At 43.4% G+C, this 20,775-nt stretch overlaps 1 protein-coding gene and 1 long non-coding RNA gene across 4 annotated transcripts in view; one reads left to right on the plus strand and one right to left on the minus strand.

Annotated features, from left to right (window-relative positions):
• Window positions 1-5,068, plus strand: part of LOC138285030 (uncharacterized) — a 244,475-nt gene extending 239,407 nt beyond the window's left edge. Inside the window, exon 3 of the long non-coding RNA XR_011201492.1 lies at window positions 4,174-5,068. This is a non-coding gene — a long non-coding RNA (uncharacterized lncRNA). The remainder of the gene's footprint in view (window positions 1-4,173) is intronic.
• LOC138285029 (neurotrimin-like) overlaps window positions 1-20,775 on the minus strand; it is a 972,192-nt gene that overhangs the window by 682,246 nt on the left and 269,171 nt on the right. The gene's annotated exons all lie outside the window — the stretch shown is intronic.

Below are 20,775 nucleotides of genomic sequence, written 5' to 3' on the forward strand. Positions count from 1 at the left end.
ATAAACACACCATCACCCCAAGCATGCAGACAACAAACATTTAAAAGCATTTTCTACTTACCTCAGCTGCTAAGGAAAGGCATATTCCAACTAAATGTACTCCATTTTTTTAACACTAAAAGTGAATAATATATTATTATTTATTATTAATGTAATAAAGAATTGACAGAAAACATAGAGAATGGAGCCCCAACTGATGTCCATAGGGACGAGCTACCTCTGTGTTCTTGACACTGCATTTGCCACCTCCGAAGCTAGGGGTCGCAAAGGCAGTGCCAGGGGTCGTAAGGGTCTAGCCAGAGGTCTCAGCTGCGACCCCTGACGACTCATAAATGACGTCCGTGATTATACACTGTTTATGTATATGTATGTACTTTTTTTTAATTTGTTTTTTTTTGGCATTTAAAGTAGGTTACATCATACAGTCAACAAGAAAAGTATCGAAAAGAAAACAAGGAGTGAGAGGGAAAGGTGGGGAGTGGCAAAAGGGGTGGTCAAGAGTAGAAGCACGGAAGCATTGCAACACATGGAATACATCAAAAACCTACAGTATCCCACTCCATGAGCGCCTGATCCCCAGTAGTCACACCAGAGTGAGCTCACCCGCTATAGAACAATGATCCAGATGCAGGGAACAATATTAGTGCTGATTCATAACAAATGTGAACCCATTTACCAAAGGGTACTGCTGAGGCATCAGAAGCCCTGTCCACAGACAGGGAAGTGTTGTTATAGACTGGATGTGGAGAGAGGGCCTCAGCATCTGTGGACCTCTGGGAGGGGGGATCTCGGCAACTCAAATATGAAAGAAACATCTTATGTACAGGAGCGCTACAGTTATCTATTCCCAATAATTGGATAGTTGTTCTAGGCAATAGGTAACATCTTTCAGTCAGGTAGCCGGTCAGAGTGACGGGACCACGTCTGAGGGCCACCCCCTCATGTCAAGGTAATGCGTGTTGCGGAGGGCCTCCTCAGAAAAGTCATTTAGCTTCTCTCAAATCAAGCCCAGTATGGCCACGTCGCCAGTGGGAAAGTGTTCCTGCTTGAGGGTGCAAATGTCTTGCTGTAGCACAGAGAGTCTCCCTAGAACATCCTGGAGGACTCTAGATTGTTTGGATATGCAGACACAGCAGATGATGACCTTAAAAGCTTCCCACAACATGGAAAGCGATGACACCAAGCCTTTGTTGTGCGTTTAGTATACTAACATTTCTGTACAAAGTTCTTCCCGGAATGTAGCATCTCAGAGGGCATTGGGCGGCAAACGCCAAGTGAATGCATGATGGGGCGAGTTTGGTATCATGAGCTCTAGCAGAACAGGAGCGTGGTTGGATAGGGTAAGTGGAAGATGAGAAACATTTGTGTCCCATGTCAGTGCATCCTGGGAGAATAACCAGTAGTCAGTACTAGACCATGTATAATGAAATGCGGTAATGTAGGTGCCCTCAACTAGGGTTGTGTGAGTGTGGCACCAAATGTCATGTAATCTGTTATCTTGCATGATGGTATGGAGTGTTGGCACAGCATGAGGGTGTGGATGCCTGGCCACACCTGACTGGTTCAGCTGGTCGTTCAGTATAACACTGAAATCCACCCCTCATAATATGGACCCCGAACCCAGGCTGGATATAAGTCGGCATACATATGAGAAGAAGGTAGGGTCAACAACCTTCATTTGGAATTCGGGCTTCACTGGGTAGAGCAATGCATAGGGGACATGAGTCTTTTGGAGGATTTTCTTAGCTGGAAGGAATGCTCGGCTAGCTGCCCGCACAGCCTGAGTAAAGTCAGAGCAAAAAACGGTAGCTCATTGCCCTGGTAGGAAATCGATTGTCGGTCTCGGTCCAGGCTCAAGATGGCATCACAGTCCCTGTAGCTTAAGAGCCTGGCGACCACAGGCTAAGCCGGAGCACCAGGTGGGCGTGGCCCCAATGAGCAATGGGCCCATTCCACAAGAAAGACTAGAGAAAGGGCCTCCCCAAAGAGTTTGCAGAGAAGTGATTCCACAAAGACCTCCATTTTTTTGATGGCGGTAGATTTAGGAAGGCCAGTTATCCATATTTGTTTCTTCACAACCGTGCTTCCAAGGCTTTATTTTTCACCGTTATGAGGTTGAGGACTTTATCCATGAGAAGAAGATGGTCTTTTATGACGGCCTGGGTGTTGTCTGCATCGGTAACCTGGTTCTCCAGATAGTCCAGTCTGGTTTCATGCTTATCAACATGGTGTTTCATACAGTCGAGAAGAGTAGCTAAGACGTTCAGTTTAGCATCAATGGTTTGAAGCTTTACTTCACCGTAACAAAAAGTCTCTTAAGGTCGATGTCAGTTTGGGTGTCGCCACCCAAGCAGCCACCACTGGTCCTCCAACTGCAATTCTTGTTCAGTTTGGCCAGTCTGGTGTTTACTCTCAGATGAGAGTTTCTGCTGGTATGCAACATTCTTCCCGGGCAACGCCAGGTTCCGGTGCGATGTAAAGAATTAGAGTCAGTCAGGGAGAGGCACAAGCCAGAGACCGGGCCCACACCAGCACAGAGATTTCAAAGTAGGCCACATGGATAGGCAAGGTGAAGCCAGGAATTAAAAGTCTCATCCAGGTCCCGCCACACCCTCGGGCACAGCAACCCTGGGCAGGACGTGCAGGCCCAAGGCCGGAAATGGGAACCACTGCAGCAAAGTAACAGGAGGGGCGCAATGGGCCTGGCACTGCCCAGGGCAACAGCCAACACAACACAAGAGCCCTCCAGCAAAAGCAATGAAAGATGGGAGCCTGGGCATGTCAATGAGAGTCTCCCGTATTTTAAAAGTGAAAATGGGCACTGCCGGGCGTTCATGGCCAGCCAGAGTAAGTCAATCTGGGTTAGAGTCAAAGGGGCAGAGCAAAATACAGCACTCGCTGAGTGTCTCAAGATGCTGGTGTGGAAATTCTCAGCATTAGTGAGCGACGGTCCAGGATTCAATTTTACCTGCAATTCAGCTAACAGGCGCACGCTGAGGGGCTCACCCCTTTAAAATAACTCAGCAGTTCCGCGGATCAACACGCCGAAGGCCTACATGGCCGAGTAGGAGGCAGACACATGAGCCATGCTGCCAGATCATGGGGCAGCCCAACACCACATCCAGCAACTGGTGGCCAGCAACATTCAGGTAGGATAGCAGGCTGGAGGGAAGGGCCACAGATCTCCCTAACACCAGTGCCAGAAGCCCCAGCTGACAAAGGACCTACTGGTGTTGCTTCAGCACCTGCTGCAGCAGTCCATGAGCCTCGATGTGGCAGGGCCACAGGGGATTAGCAGATCTTCACCGCAGGTCTCACAATGTCCCACGCTGATGCCTCACTCTTCAGTGGCTCCAGGTCGTCCAGAGATAGGCCAATGATAAAGGATATGTGTGTTAGACGGCAGTACCCTGTAACGAGTTGCCATCTTGCAACTTGGCCTGGCTCCGGCCTCCATGTGTTTATGCATGCTCAGGTGCGTGCGTGATGACCTTAATGTTTATGTTTGCGTGGACTTTGCAGTTGTTAGTTCATTGTGGAACACACAGTGTATGAACAATTCAGTGAAAAAAAGATTATGTTTATTATAAAAAAACAAAAAAAGCAAAACAGATATCTTGTGTTCATACAAGAGCCCTTTGCCAGAACACTTTTCTGCCATCTTAGAACACATATGTATTAGTGCTTTATTTGTTGTAGGTGAACGGTTCTCATTTTGTTCTAGAATATAAATTGTCTGTGATATTCCAATTTATATACCTTTTCCCAACCTTTAAGTCTAGCAAGACTAACAAATTTAAGACTGCACAGAGATTTCAAGAGCCTTTGTTGGTGACTTCTGTGAGAGAGTGAATTTTCTAATATGTTTTATTAATAATTTTAATGTATTAACCATATAGTGAATTAACATGCAAAAACGGGTGACTTTTGAAAATGGTTGCCATAATTAATTTCTCTTCTTTGGCTGAGTAAAATTCTAACTAAAAGTTGTGGTTATTTTCCATGGTTCAATGCTTACATAAAAGTGTGTTAAATGGCTTAATAGATGTGTATACAGCTACCACTAGTGGGTTGCTGCATTATGTCTTACTAGGTCAAGTTTGATAAAGTTCTTGCACAAGTTGAATGTTCTATTGTTTGAAATTGTCACTAAAATGTGGTTTCTTCCTCAAGGATGGAAGTAGATGTTACAATGTGAGAAGTTTCTTCCTGAGAAGAGAAGTTTAGACGAGATGGAACAATGGAGTCACAGACGAGACGGAAGAGGAAAAGTTACTGTTATGAATATGTCCTGGTTAAGGTTGATGAGACTGCATCTTCGGTTATGAATTAGAGCTACTATTTGTTGAATCGTAACCACCCCATGTACTGACCAATCATAAAACTTTTGAACATTAGTATAACAACCTGAGTAGGATTTGTTACAGAGAGACTTTGAGAGAAGAGAAGAGAAAAGTGAGAGACTCTACAGAGAGATCCTTATTTTGAGTTCCTGATGGTTCGAGTCATACTAGCAGTTTGGGTTTAGCTCTCATTAGGCCCGATCTTCCGAAGACGTACCTGATGGTGTCCCTTTGCTGAAGTAGACTGCATGTTCTTGTTCTGTTGGTAATGTTTGAAATTGCCTTGTTCTATGTGTCTCTTTTGCTTTGCAGGTACCAGCTGCAACATATAGTGTAAATGCTGCATATTAACAATAATGTTTTTTAAATAATAATCCGAGCTAGTGTGTTTTTTCCAAATTTGTGTTTCTAAATTCATTTACATGAAGTCCAACATGTTGCTGCTAATTTGTGGTTAGTGAGGGCATTAAATTCCAAATGGTCAAGATTTATATTGACACTCTTTGCTTGTTTGTACTAACGTATACATTACCATTATTACCAATTCTGGTGGTATTAATCTGTGTTATGATTTTGGAGATTATTTGCTTGATTGTTTTAATTAAACTCAGATATATAAGACATTCTAATCAGCCACTGTTGATTCTATATGCTTATCATTTGTGTTTGAGAGTTATTTTCGTGACATAAGCATTGTTAATCTAGGGAAATAAATTCATAATTCTTCTTAATAAACTTGTGTGGATATTGATTAAGGTTCAGAATTCTAAATATGTTGTTTTCCGTTAATAATTACATTTCTCATTGATGGCATCCCCTCAATCCTTTGTCACTTCGATCCATTGACCTCTTGCACAAAATCCACTATTCAGCTTAAGTAATAGTTAGGATTTTGTGGCGCTGCAGCACTTCCCTATTGGCCAAAACCTACTTTTGTAATACTCTAGCCCATCCTTGATTTGTAATCACGGTGTCTCGTCCATCAGAGGTTATCTTTTATCCCAAGAGCTAGCAATTAAAATTGATTGTGCACACTTTACTTTCTGAAGCGAAGGCAACCCAACAAATGTTGAATACAAATGAAGGGGTATAGTCATAAAGACATTTTGGAGTAGGTGCAGTAGTTATCCTCTAGTACTCCTTTACATACTCTTACATACCTTTGTGTAGTGATGTAACAAACCATGATCAGGCTTTATTGCAATGCATTGTGAGGGGTCCAACCACATACAATCACTCTGCCACCTGACACTTTCAGGTACTTTACCCTTACAACGTATTCCCAAGATTCAGCAGGATTTTCAATGAAACAATTAGTTTCAAGGGGATCAAAGTGTTCTGCCGTCATGGAGACATTAGTGTGTTTCCAAACTGTTTTGGTGGTATTGATTTACAAAATATCGATTAGGGGCTCAAAGAGTAGAAACTGATGGTGACCTGGATGCACCAAGGGCTCTGATATAGGGATATGATCTTGCCAATGATGACTGTGATGAAAAGTACTGCCTTTGTACTATTGCAGAATAAGTTAGCATTGCGATGATGGGCCTTTTCAGTTTCTTACTATCTCGCACATTTCTCAGTTCCATCTTTCAGAGCCTACCGTAATGTTAGCTCTCATTCTTTCATCACATTTTCTGCTCACCCAGCCTCTCATTGTTCCACCACTTCTACCTCCCACCGATGTGTTAAGCCCTACTGTCACTTGCTATCATAGCCTGTATCTCTGTCATTCTCATTTCTATCTTTCACAGTTCCCCACCCTCCCCAGCCTATTCTTATCCCCTTCCAGTTTCCATCTCAACTCCACCTCTGTCCTCCTAGTACATCCATTCTTTCCAGTTTAACCTTCACACTCTTTCTTCACACTCAAGTGTATGTCTTGTGCTCCTGCACACCTTCACTTCTTGTTCTTCCACATCTGAGAAATACATTTTCCCTCTCTCCAATTTCTCCTGAAGTAATGTGCACCTCTGTCTCCCATCGGTTCACCATGTTTCTTCCAACTTACTGCTTACTTCCAGCTCTAGAACTCTCATTCACTAAACCTTATTACCGATCTCACGCTCAACTTTAGCTCTACCAGTTTCAGTTCGACATCCAAAGCCACCTTTGAGTCTTCACTCCATCATCCAATTTGCCATTAACCTGCATATCTCACGATCTCTAACTTCTTTACAGTTCACTTTCCCTTCCACAAGCAATGCTATATTAGACCCTAAACATCTCTGTCTCTTCATTTAATCTTTTTCTTTTAGCTTTATTTCTCTCATTCTCTCATTATAACCACTGAGTGGTACCTTCACCATCATTTATACATTACCTAATCTTCTTGCTTCTGCAACCCTACTTTAATTACTACCTCCTTTACACCGCTTTGTTATTTTATGGCTCTTATCGCATTGGTTTCTTTCTTTCTACCTGTCTCATTTCCTCAGATGAATCTACTTGCTCCCCATTTTCTTTCACTTTTTTTATCCACAATTTTATTTTCAGCCCACCCAGTTTCCTGCGTCTTCCATCATGCTTCTTTATTTTAAATGTCATGTTTTTCACTAATCTTATTTTCATAGCCATTCCATAACATCACTCACATGGTTTACTCAATGCCAATCTAGTCTGAGCTCTCTTTCCACTTTGTGATGAGTCTCTCTCTCGCTCTTTCTCTCTCTTTGCCTCCTTCTCTTTCACCCTCTCACACTCATGCTCCCTTGCTCATGCTCCTTTTGCCATTCTTCAGTTGTTTTCTATCCTTTCTGTCCCTCACTTTCTTTTTTAACTCTTTTTTCACCTCGGTTTATTTTTTTTCACGTATTTTCAGCCACATCCATTTTCCTTTCCCGTTACCTCATCCCCATCTCACATTTGTGGATATTTTTATTTCTTTTTTTATATCTCCTTTGCTTTTGTTTTAAAATCTTCTATTTCATTCCATCACCCACTTTCATTCTATTTCTAGTTTTCCCATTCCTTTCATCTTCTCCCTCTTAGGTATTTTCCATTCCTCTTCTTTCCTTCACTGCTTTCTTTTTATTTCACCTCCTTTATCTTCTCCCTTTCCATCCTCTTTACTGTTCCTTGCCGGTTGCTGTTCCTTTACTTCACTCTCCCTTCTTTTTCACTCTTATTTTTGTAGTCTTTCCCTTTCATCAAGAAGAGTCCTAACACCCCTTTAACCTTCATACTCTCAGTTCTCTCAGGGCTGTCTCTTCACTAGGGCACTTCTGACTGGCAACTTAGGTGCTGAGATCACCATTAGGGAGCATAGGATTCTCCCACCTAGAGAATAGAACATATTAAACAGAGACACTACCGGAGTAAGTTTCCTTCACGCAAGAGAGGAATAGAAGTCAAATGCAAGCTTCCCAGATGCAAAATAAGCACAGGAGAGGCAACGGTAGTGCAAGCTTCCTTCACACACAGAAATGGCATACCTTAAAGAGCAGCAGTGTAAGCTTTCCTCACACAGAAAAGGCCCACAGCATTGGCAGCAGCTATGGAAATCCCTCTAGAACAAATCGAGCCTTAAAGTGAGCAGCAGAGCTGAGCTCCCTAGCAGAACAGGGCCAGCACAGGCAGCAGCCGATCAAGTGTCTCCTACACTAAACATGGGAACTTCGAATAACAGCTGTAAAAGACTCCCTTTTAAAACAGACATTATTGGAAACAAGGAACATTGCACGCATCCATCACAAAAGTAATTCACCATGGGAGAAGAGTAAGGAGAGCCACCCTCACCAGTGTTCGTGTATGGGCAGCTGCTCTTCAAGACCCTTTCACCATGGGAGGTAGAATACAACAGCTTAAGTGCCAGCCTGGCTCACAAAACTGTGATGCAAGAGAAGCAGGGACGGGTGTGCAACAGCCAAGTGGCAGCATCTTACAGGTGGCACATTCAGACGATTCTGGCTTTGTATAGTGCACCATCATGTTGGCTAAAAAGCTAGGACTTGCCAGACATTTCCCTTTTGACATGGGAGGGGGGTGTCTGTACGTGTACACGTATTTGTGTGTATGTATACATTTGAAAATGTGTATACATCATTCTATTAAACGCCCAGGGTGGCATCAGGCGGGGCTTGGTTATGAACGTCAAAATGCATGTGTTTGATCTGGCAGGGGCGCTCTGTGTGTTGAGATATAATCTTCTAGGATATCAATAGAATAAAATGGGTTTTTGGAAGAATCATTTAATTTATTTTCATACTGCTAGGTGAAATTCTCATTCTAGTATGTGCCAAGGCTCCCTTTGGACCCTGAATTTTCTATTGTCTTTCGCTTGATCAGGTCATTTATATGATGGATAAAATAATATATAATTTCTAGAATTCACAGTAATCTTTACATTAGAAGCTCCATGCAATAGGCACTGTGGGCAGTTGTAGTTCTTCTCCTGTGCTTGGGTCAGAGGATCTGCACTTGGGTGCTGGAGAAGAAGTGAAGAAAATGAAACTAAGCTCCAGTATGCACTGCACAGGCTTGCTCGAGGAGTGCTGTTGGGCCCATCACAGAGGGGCCCCGGCTTTCCCATTAAAGGCTATCAGTCTGCTGCATCCCGCTCACTGTGCTGTGTAGTGCTGTGCCCGGCTCAGCTGAACATCTCAAGTCCAGTACTGCGTTGTGCATTTCAAATGTAATCCGCTTGTTTAGTAGTCAGGCTCATGGAAGCATCCAATCAAGCACCGCTGCTGGTGTCCTTTTAGCACCTGACATACTACATAGGCCTCAGCCAGCCTCTCTCTAGATGCAACTTTTTAGTTGCTTTTAAAAATTTTCTATTCAGCAGGCTTGCAGAAGCTCTAGGGACCCCCTCTGGCATATAAGGTGTGGGGGTTCTGGGATCCTCTGTTACTCCCCTGTCCTTGTAGGTTAGCCACAAAACATCTAACTTGCTAATAAAACGGGAATGTTCAAGTAATATTAATATACAGATAGAACAAATAGAATGGACATTGCCCTCTTTGATTTTTTGCCAATGGGGGTCTGGACATTTCGGGGCAGATTTACAAAGGCATATAAGATGTAAAACACCACTCCAGTTGTTCTGAATCCCATACTCATAAATGCGTTTGTTAAATGACCCCTAAGCAATCAGATCTTCCTCTCACACTTGGGGGCAGACTTACAAGCCCCTAGCACCTCCTTGTGTCACATTAGTGTAATTTGTTTCATGCTGATGTGGTGTTAGGAGGGCATTTTTGCCACGCCGGATTTACAAAGTGGTGCAATGCGTGCATTCTGCCACTTTTCACCCCCCTTGCCCCACATTATGCCTATGCCAGGCACAATGTATGCAAGGGGGGCGTTCCGGCGCTAGGAGCCCCACAAAAATGGTACATTGAAATCTACAAGAATTCACTGTGCCATTTTTGGGCCCATTTTTAACACCTGCTCAGGACAGGCTTTAAAATGAAGCACCTATAGAACCCTATGGGCCTCCTTGCCAAAGGTTTTGATGGTAGTGCAGCAAAGTGCCACAATAGCATCAAAAATGTTGACGCTGTTGGCCTAACGACCACCACAGTGCACCGTATTGCAAATAAGGTGCATCCATGGTGTTGTTAGGTGTGGTAAGGGTGACACAAGAAAACTGGTGCATCAGCACTGATTCACCAGTTTCTTGTAAATATGGCCCTTGGTGTTCACAATTTCCCCACTAGGCATGGCTCTTCATCTTCAGATTCAAGGCTGGTATTAATAACCCCTTCAACAAATACAGGAATTTGCTACATAGATCTCCCCAATCAAAGACCTGGAAAACTGCTGTTCTTCGGCAACAACAGTGAAAAATCATTGGTATGACAGGCACCAAAAATAACAGTTGCAACAAAAGCCTCCACCCCTACCAATCCTGATTAAAACAGCGATGCAGTACTGAAACTGTAAAATACAGGTGGTGTATAAAACCTGCAGCATTCTTGATTTTCCTTGACTTCTAATTTATTTAAGCGGTTTACAGTGTTTCATAATTGTTCATTGCAAAGCATGCTTAATGTTCGGAAAACTACAAAACCATGCAAGGGCATTTAGGTCAACACGAGACAGCCTTGCACACGGAAATCAAGATTTTTATTACCGTGGTCTACACAGTTGTAACTTGTGTTTGGATAAACTATAAAAAGTTAGGCAAAAAGTGCACTTGGATGCAAAATTTACACTAGCTACCAGTGGCAGGCGAATACATGCTGGTGAAAACTATGTGAATATGTAAACCGCGTGGGGAGCCAGAAACGTTGTCAGTTCCTCTCAGTAATAAGGTTTTGAAATTATGTTTGCAAAATATAAAAATTATCACAGCTCTACTTTCCACAAAGGTTATGGTGAGAGCTTCCTGACCAATTTGAATTTTAGGATGTGTTTTGAGAGAAACACATTTAATAGATTCCCTGGGCAAACGTTCAGATCAAGTCTTCCAAGTCCTCTCTTCGATCTTCCTCCCATCTGTGAGTCACTTTCAATGTTTAGCATTCCTTTTCATCCCACATCACTAATTTGATCGGAGGTTGCCTATTCCCTATACTGAGCCACCCTTATAAGTTCTGAACTTGAACTTTCCATCCCCTTTCTAAACATTGCACCGGATATCATTCATTGCTAAGGACGTGGGGAGTGTCATTTTTATACAGCCTTTGCAAACTTATGAGGTAAACTTTCAAACTTTGTGTAGGTTGCATAGTTACGAGTTACTCAATTTACCACTGCTCAGAGAAACACTCTGCAAAATGTTACCTTGCAAAGAAACAGCCTGCAAACATTTATCATGATACATAAATCAGCTTTGCAAAATAGAGAAACAGTCGGTATAAATGGTTTACCTCTACAGGATTCAAAAGAGTTAAATAACCTCTCCTTATATTAATAATTATGAAGCGATGCAAAAAAGCATGTCGCAGAAATGGATCTTGCAATATTCCCACAATGTTTTTATATTTACAGTGGCTGTAACTGCCGACATGTATTCATTTCAAGCCGGACTATATTATGTACAAGGCTAAAATACTTTCAACATCCGTCCCACATGGATCAATCTACACTCACACACATACCATCCATCCATACATTGGCATATAATCCAATCATAGTTATCCAAAAAATACAATAAGAGCATGAGTGTTCTGCACATTAAACCCTCCCCATCTATGCCATATACAAGACTAATTCTCTTCCATGCTCAACACTCCCATTCGGCAGTATAGGAGCTTATTCACAAATGTGCTTCAGCATCTCTGTACATATAGCCAATTAAAAAATAGTACAACCTTATCTCTATGTGTTAGAAAGTAAAGATTTTGCCATAAATTACTTACTGCACTCATGAGGGGTGGTTATTACTCCTGCAGAAATACAACCTATACAGTCTTGCTGTCTCCTCACCTCTGCCTTGTCAATTTCTTTATGTGTGTTACACCTTCTATACTAGTGCTTATGTTGCTAAAAAAAAAAGTGCCTGGCCCAATGTTTTGACCAAAACCCCAGGGCTGGCTCTGTTAAAGCTAGAGAGCCGAATGCCAAGGTTGCATAGTCTTGATTCCACCTTTTTCCTCTGTAGTCCTCTACCAAACACTACCTGCATTTTTCTATCACTCTTGCGGTTTTTTTCATCCCTAATGCCTCCCTTTGCTACTGCATTTCTGTCTTTACCTTCCTCCTTCTTCATCCCATTTGTCTTTTTTAGGTCAAGCTGAGGCTGCGCATGCACGGTCTCTTTGAGACATGCTCTTATCTACTCTGTGGGCTTAGACCACTCATGTTGCTTATCATTGGTTCAAGCTTCTGCCTTTCAAAATTCCTTTTGTTTGTTTGGTGAATAGCTTACATTTGCCCCGCCTTTTGGCTGTTTTGTTCCACCCTGGAGACTGGCCATGTTACATGGATCAGTTCCCTTCCGGCCATTTATATTAGTTGTAGCACACTACTTTTTTCTTTTGCCTCAGCTCTCTTCCACAGTAGATCACACATTTCTCTTTCTGCTTCTCACTTGTTTTCTGTGATGTGGTCTTCAGTACAAATTGGCATTTGTAATTTTCATTGCCATTACAAATCGGCATTTATTTGTAATTGTGTTTACTTTCTGTATTTTGTTTAAATTGCCATTGTTTAACTTTATTTGTCCCTATCAGCATAGGTACTGGGAGAGCTGAGGCTGATACTCGAACCCGGTTCCCTAACCACAAAGTCGGCAGCTCTGTAGACTAAGCCACACCCTTTTGTAATTCTGAACCACCACTTTCCGCTTGTGTTTGTGTTTTGTTTGGCTTGTGGTGCCCGCTTCACGCCGTCCATGCTTCTTTTCTTTTGCACACCACCTTTCGTGAGCTCCCCTACAGCCTTTGCATTCCTCTTCCCTGAGATTAAAAGGGCTCTGTGCACATCACGTTATCAGGAACGTTTTTTTAAATTTACTTTTTTGAGCCTTCTCCTTCACCCTCCAGCCTTCCCCCGATCTCCTTTAAACCCACCCGTTTGTCCCTTCCCTGTTAGTGGAACATATCTCTCGTCTCACTGCTAAGAGCTCACTTTCATTAGGGTATCCTAGAAAAGCACTCCGCTTTCCTGCTTTCATTGAAGCTACACAGCAGGCCTCAGCTCCCGTGATGGCATCTGACTTTAATCAGAACAGGGACGAGGGAGGGGCAGCTAAACTCCCTGCATTACAGCTCATTCCCTTTGAAGGTGAATTATTCACTCATTTCTTTTTCAAACGTTTTTATATGTGCAGCCTTGTCCTTTAGTTGAGCACTTGTTGTATACATTGATGTTACAAAGTGAGAATATTTTTTGGTAACATTCCTTTTATCTAATTTGAGGGATTGTTGTAATGCGGTTCTCTGAGAAATGAGACAGATGATGTGTTGCCTTGTTTAGTTTATATTGCAGTATCTTCACTGCAATGGACATTGTGCTTTTTATGATTCTTGACAAACCCTGTTGTAACAGTTATGATTACAGTGATTTTTCTGTCTTGTGCAGTTGAATTAGTTGTCATAAGTGTAGCTAGGGTTTAAAATAGTCATCTGTCAAACCATTATACTATTTATACTATCATTAATACTATTGGCCACAACTGACCAAATGGATCCTTTGAAAACACTTTGGTTCGCCTTATACTACTTTGGGAACATGACCTGAAAGTACTGATACTGCGAACTTTGTTAGTTTGCGTATATGTCACTATTGCACAATTATCAGTTTCACCTGTGGAATGGGCCATTACCTTGAAATTTGATATTTCCACAATCATTTTCGTATGTAATTTTGAGCACTTCTCCCTGGACATTTTTTACTAGGTTTTACTTGACAAAAGGTGTCCTTGGATATCCCTGAGAGGTCATAATAATTTAATTTGTTGTAAATCCCGCTACAGTATGTACATTTTGTTAGCAGCATGGTCGTGATTTAATTATTAATACTTTTTTTTATCTGTTGAAGTTGGGAGTTCTTAGAAGCAGGCTAGCCTCCGTTTGTGCACTGTTTGTAAACCCTAGACATTTTGTAGTTAATGTAAGCTCTCTGTAAGGGCTTGTAGAGTGCTGGTTAGTGTGAATGGAATGGATATTCCAAAGGTTTCTGGGGCTTCTCTGTGCCAAGCGGAGCAGAAGAGTGTCTGTTATTACCTCCAAGAATTTTATTGGGGTAACGCTTTTCTTTCTCTAGGATTCTGTACAACATAGCTTAAAAAAACACTTATAAGGTCCCAAAGGCGAGACGTATTCACTACGGCAATGCCTGTTCTCTCTTGAGTCAAAATTAGTTGAGTGCCAACAGGCGTTACAAGCAGACAACAGCGAAAATTAAGCACTGTTCTTTACCAGTGCTTGTGTTACATTCAGTTGTGTCACTATTGCCTCTATCACTTGTGACCAAAGTATAAATGTCATGCAGGTTTGTAAACTTGGAGTTAACGACAGAGCTGTAGATTTAGATTACATCACACAACCTGAGGTCCAGGCTACTCTTCATGTGTGTTTGAACCACAACTTGCCCTCTTGCCACCAAGTCATCACAGGAGAAGGAGAAGTGGTAATATGAAGCATCTCAATGCAAGCGGGTTGTCATGTGGCCATTTCTCTTCTTTAAAAAAAGTGCATTCTGGTAGTTGTAGTCTTCATTTGACCATTGTACTAAGAAACCTGATTATCATGATATGTGAATGAAAAAGAAAGCAAAGTACTGGAAAGAAACTTGCCAACATGGAGCAAACTAGAAATGCTTCCAGTCAGGGAGCATCATATGTTATTTTGTTTTTATTCCAGAGGATGCGCAGGGCAAAGTATTCTACTGTTAGCATGCGTGATACCCAGTTGCCTACAATTATAATGACTGATGCAGGTAATTACGGTTTAGGTGCAGTGTTTTTGCAAGCCAGCAAAGGTAAGAATGTGATAATTGCCTATGCATTGCGTGGTTTGAGATAGACTGAATGTAATTATTCATTCACACAGAAAGAAGCACTGTATGTGTAAGGTAGTAAATCTGCTGTGAGGACTTATGTGATGGACCCTGGAAAACGATTGCTTTGGATATTATGGGCCCTTTTGCCATGTTGGATTCAGGTGCTATGTTTGCTCTGGTGGCTATTGATTTATTCACCCGCTAGCCTGAGGAGATGTTTGTGAAACGTGAAGACAAGGAATATTCTTGAGTTTTTAGAGGAGATCCTTGCCAGGGAATAACTTCCTTTGTAAATTATTACAGAAAGTGGAGTCCAGTTGGTGTTGAATGAAATTACATAATTTCTGGAGGGACTGAGTATACTTCATAAGAGAACATCAGTCTAATATCCCTGGGGTAATACTGTCACACAAAGGTGGAGCGCGGTTTTGAAGGAAGGGTTCCAGTTGGCTTTTGCCAATGGTGGCATTTGGAGAAAAGCTGTGAAAAAATTGTTGTGGGCATAGAGAACTATGCCCAACAATACCACGGGTGTGTCACTCTATAAGTTAATGAGGGGAAGGGAGTACTGATCTAAGTTAAGACCTAGATGGAGGCAGAATGAGAAAGAATGTGGATTTAGAGACAAGTTGAAATTAAGTGAGAAGATGGGTGCGGTTACGATCTGCGAGTAGATGACTGGGTCAGAGCCAAGTTGGGATGTTTTGTGAGGAAAGGGATGTAAGTGTTTTCTAGTCCATTGTGCGTCGAGGATAGAAAGGTTTGTTGAATTGTCAGATGATAATGTGTGGAATGTGAAAAAAAAACTTGTGAATTGCTAGAGTGTTTCTTGATGCCAAGAGCAGGTCCAAGGCATCTGGGTTAGGCAGTACAGAAGCAGAAGCATCAGGGCTAGAGAAAGAACTGAAAGGTGTGGTCAGGGTGTCAAAATGAATGTGGAAAATCCAAAGTGGATGAAGGATTTTGAAGTTAACTGAGTTTATTCTTCCAAGCTGTTTCTCAGGTTGCTTGAAAATGTATTATGAAATGTTATCATTTGTCTTTTTTGTCTTAGTTGTATTTTCTCATGGTTTCATCGTAAATTTCTCTTATTCTTCATTTTTCATGTATTAATGATCTGTGAATGTGTCATTGTTGTATTATAGTTCTCTGCCAATATGTTTTACTGTTGATTGTTTCCTTCAAAGGGGGAAGGTATGTGGTGACCGTGTTCGTGCCTCCACTTGAGTACGGAACATGAGGGGAGGTGAGCGCCCGGGTGAGCGTGAGGGAGCCTTTGGTTGAGACGAGTGGAGCTGGGGCTGGGAGCCTGGCAGTCACCTGAATACCGGTCCTGTAGATGAACAAACTCTTTCTTACCCACAACTGTGTTTTTTAGGATCCTGTAGAATGGTTTCTCTGCTGCCTTTTCTGCAATGGAGGGTTCCCTGCAGCATGCCTTTCCTTTGACAAGATAGCAAACACTATCATTCTCCCATGGGAACGTTCTATCTGGCACATTTAAATATGCAAATTACATTGGCTAGGAAATCTATGCTACAAAAGGGCTGCCTTGTTTCTAGATCTAAGCATAGTTTATGTCAACGATGTGTTACTGGAGCACCTGATCCATGTCTGAATTTGAGGATATCAGCATATGATACATTTACATGAAATTAACTGAAATGGAAATAATTCACATTGTCAGTGGTCTGCCTGAATATGTAGCGTAGATCCGGTGCTCTCGCACCTATCATTGACAGCTCTGGTTTGTGTCTGAAAACATTCAGCTTCAATGCAGCATCTTCTGCTGAGTAGAAGAAAGAAGCAGCCAAGCATTCCAGAGCCCACCTGGAACCTTCCTCTCAGTAACCTCTCTGTTCCACGTATTTCTTTTTCTAACATTTTCATTCTGTTCCCATAGAAACTAGAGGCAGGAGGAAGTAAAAAACGTTGAGCATATGCAGAAAGGACAGAGACTGTTCCAGGCAGTACCTGGAGCCTGGGTTATTTTTGCCAGGGACACTGAGGGCCTCATTTACAAAGATTTGGCGAAGGACAGCATCGCAAGCCTTTTTGCTGTGCTGCTCTGCATCACAAAAAGGGGCAGGAAAGTGTTGTATCTACAAGATATGATGCATTCTTTTCCTTGTTCCCTACGCTGGTCCACAAATTGCAGCCATGTGCCAATGCAAGCACCCTTGCACGATGGTGCAGGGATGCCTATGTTGCGGGAATGATTGATTTTGTGCAGAAAGCGACACCATCCCTGCACAAAAATAATCATGAGAGGCGTTTCCTCCTTCTATGTGTGCTGCAGAATGCAGTACACACAGAAAGAGGAAACAACAGGAGAAATAATGTTATTTCTTCCCACTGCACCACCCTTACACTACCCCCTAGGGTGGCGTAGGAAACTGACGCATTCCCAGGTTTACAAAACCTTGAAAATCTGGAAATGCGTCAGATTCCATGGGTGCTGCCTGGGACACCCACAGCAACACCCATGGAATGTCCATTTCACACATAGTAATGCATGAAAGGGGGTCATATCTACAAGGCCATGTAAAGCTACGCAAGGTGGCTTTGCTTGGTCTTGTAGATATGGCCCTGCAGCCTGCTCTACCAGTGCCTCAAAGAAGTGATGCACTGGTGCCGCAAGCCACTTGCAAATGAGGCCATGAGTTCCCCACCATGGCTGGTTTGCTGACACTGTGCTGACCTACCCAGCACGCTGCTCGGCAAGCTATCTAAATGAGCAGCGAGTGAAGATAATGTGAAGGTGTAAGTGACGCAGAGAGATATGAGTGGGACAGAGTAGGACCTTTGTTCTGGCTTTGATGTCATCTGACTCTTTGACTAGTTTGAGTGAGTGTTGTTCTATGTCACTCATGAGTTAATGCTGCTCTCTCAAGACTATGACTAGAAACACTTCAGTTAACAGGATGAGTGAACAAAGCTTGATGACTAGGATGACTGGTCTGTGTCAGCCATGACGGACGTTGTTCTGAGGATAGAATTAGTGATTGGTACTGGCATCAGCCATCAGTAAATTCTACTCTGCTGATAAGTGAGTGCCTACTCCTCTCTTGTCAGCCGAGATTGAAACGTGCTCTCTGTCCGTCATGGAGGAATATTAAGTTCACCATGAGAGAATACTGCTCCGTGTCCGCATGGGGAGTCACTGCTCAGTACCCACTTCAAAGGAATAGTCCTATGTGTCAGTCAGAAGTCATTTCTGTTCTCTGTGAGGAAGGCATAGAGCTCTGTGTCCACCACGAAACTCTACAGCTCCAGTTTCACGTGACGTATTGCCGCTTTGCCTCCACCACGAGTAATCATTGTTCTGTGTCAAAGACATCCATTCGTGTCAGCCATGAGACAAAAACAGTGAACTGTGCAGCAATAGTGAATGCTTCTTGGTTTCTACCATGAATGAACTGAGTTTCGGTGGATGGCATGAGTGAATGTGACTCTCTGTCATGGGTGAATAGTGTATGTGTTGTTCATGAGTTTACAGGGCAGGAATGTCATTCTCCGCCTTACCTTTACTGCATAATCCTCTTGGTTCTTAATGGATAATGATCTTCTCTTCCTATTAAAAACAAAGGAGGGACTATTGCTTTGATCTCTAAGAGTTAAAAATGCCTGGCATCAGGCATAACTAAATCGTACTTTCTGACTATTATGAAGGAAATAAGCTCTTTGGCAACCAAGAGGGAATATTGGCCGATGATTCGAGTGAGCAACTGCTTCGCAATAATTAGGGTAAGGTATTTCTCGTTTACTCTTAGAGTAGAACTCACTAGCATGTTTCATGTGAGGCTCCTGCTATGTGTATACCAGGAGACAGCGCACCCTGCAAATATCTCCTTAATGGAGTCACCCTTGCACTTCAGTGGATACTCTTCCCAGTCGGAACTGGACTCTGACATTGAAACCGTATGCAAGGCCACAATAAGTCTGCTCTCTTTCTTATGATTTAAGACTCCTTTTGACCTTACTCTGTGCTGTCATGAGTGGATAACATTCCCAGATGCACAGAAGCCTATCTTACTATCTGCATGACCTGATGTAATGATTTTCTCAACAGGGGGCATATTATAGAAAAATGTCTCTGGGGTACAACCGGTTTGTGGGCGCACTTCGGTATTGCAAAAGAAGACCCGGATACTTGTGAGACCACTTGTGCAATAGAGATCCCACTGGTGCTGCGTGTGCGCTGGCGTGATCACATAGAGCATTCTCCTATGTGCAGGGGGACATTCAATGCAAAGGAGAGAATCCCTTGCCTTTCCCTGCGTGCCATATTGTTGACAGGGGCAAATGAAATGAAGCTGATTGGGGGGTGCACTAACTGGAAACACATAGAGGTTGTGCACAGTCAGTACATCCTCTCAGAAAGCACCGTTTTGCGGTGAAACAGGCATCCCCCTATAAGAGTAGAGTCACAGTCACGCAGTTACTTTCTGTTTCTAAACCTGAGCCTGTAACTGGTGCCACGGTAAAAGGCAGGCCATTGGCTTTTAAAGAGCCTCTCCACCCTTCACTAATGTGCTGTTTCCTGTGCAGGTTCAGTGTCACCCCGGCACCGGAAGCAGTGCATTAACCCTGGTATGGTGAACTGTATAGTTATGTAAGGTTGCATTGCGGTGCAGACCGGGGTGCTGCACCAAATCTACAAAATGTTCCCTAGAGCCATATTACAAAAAGTGCTCTGTGGGTGCCACAGCACGTGCATCTGCTATGTGTCCCCCCCAAGCTCTTTGGTATTAAAGAGGGGGCAGTAGACAGTTACCCTCTGTAATACATATCATATCGGACCACAGGTAGCGCCAGCGCAATCCTACAAAGACATTCCCTCATTTGAATGGGAGTGTGGCCCCATGCATATGACGAAATACTTTGCCCCTGTGCCTGTGCCATATTATAGACTAAGGCCCATATTTATACTTTTTGACGTACAACTGCGCCAACGCAGTTGTGCGTCAAACATTTTACATCCGCTAACGCCATTCCAACGCACCATGCGGGCGCCTTATTTATGGAATGACGTTAGCCGGAGCTGCGGACTGGTGTGCGTCAAAAAAAATGACTCACACCAGGCAGCGCCGGCGTATGGGAAAATGGGGGTTGTGCGTAAAAAAATGGGGCAGGTCAGGTCTGAGGCAAAATTCAGGCCTCAAACCCGATTTGCGCCATTTTTTTTTACGCCCAACCTCCATTGACATGACTCCTGTCTTAGCAAACACAGGAGTCATGCCCCCTTGCCCAATGGCCATGCCCAGGGGACTTATGTCCCCTGGGCATGGTCATTGGGCATAGTGGCATGTAGGGGGACCCAAATCAGGCCCCCCTATGCCACAAAACAAATCTGAAAAAAATACTTACCCAAACTTACCTTTCCTTCCCTGGGATGGGTCCCTCCATCCTTGGGTGTCCTCCTGGGGTGGGCAAGGGTGGCAGGGGGTGTCCCTGGGGGCAGGGGAGGGCACCTCTGGGCTCCTTCCGAGCCCACAGGTCCCTTAACGCCTGCCCTGACCCAGTGTTAAAAAACGGCGCCCATCAGGCTGTGCGTCATTTTTTAAGGCCCACCCCCTCCTGTGCGTCAAAATGACGTCAGAGTATAAATATGGGGCACAGGCCTTAAAGTCATTTTTTGGAAGGGAACGCCTACCTTGATGACGCACAGGGTGGAATTTTGACGCCCGCGGGGTCGGACGTCAAAGTATAAATATGGGGCAGGGTTTGCGCAGATTGTGCGTCAACATTTTTGACACACATTCGCGCAAACAGAATATAAATATGCCCCTAAGAGTCAATAGAGGCTTATGGGGCACACAAAATGAGTGCAGCAAAGAGATGGAGCACAGTGAGGGCGCGATTTGAAAATGAGGAAGGGGTCCACTCTCATCTCCCACAACATCCCTCTGCAGCAGGTGCAGTCAGTCGCTGAACCTGCTTGCGAGGGGCTCTATGGGCCGCACTGCTGTCTGCACAAAGAAAGATGGACCGGCTGCTTCAAACAACCGGTTCGCTTTTCATTATTGCCCTGCCTCGA

This window comes from Pleurodeles waltl, chromosome 3_1 (genome assembly GCF_031143425.1).
Source record: "Pleurodeles waltl isolate 20211129_DDA chromosome 3_1, aPleWal1.hap1.20221129, whole genome shotgun sequence".
NCBI lineage: Eukaryota > Metazoa > Chordata > Amphibia > Caudata > Salamandridae > Pleurodeles > Pleurodeles waltl.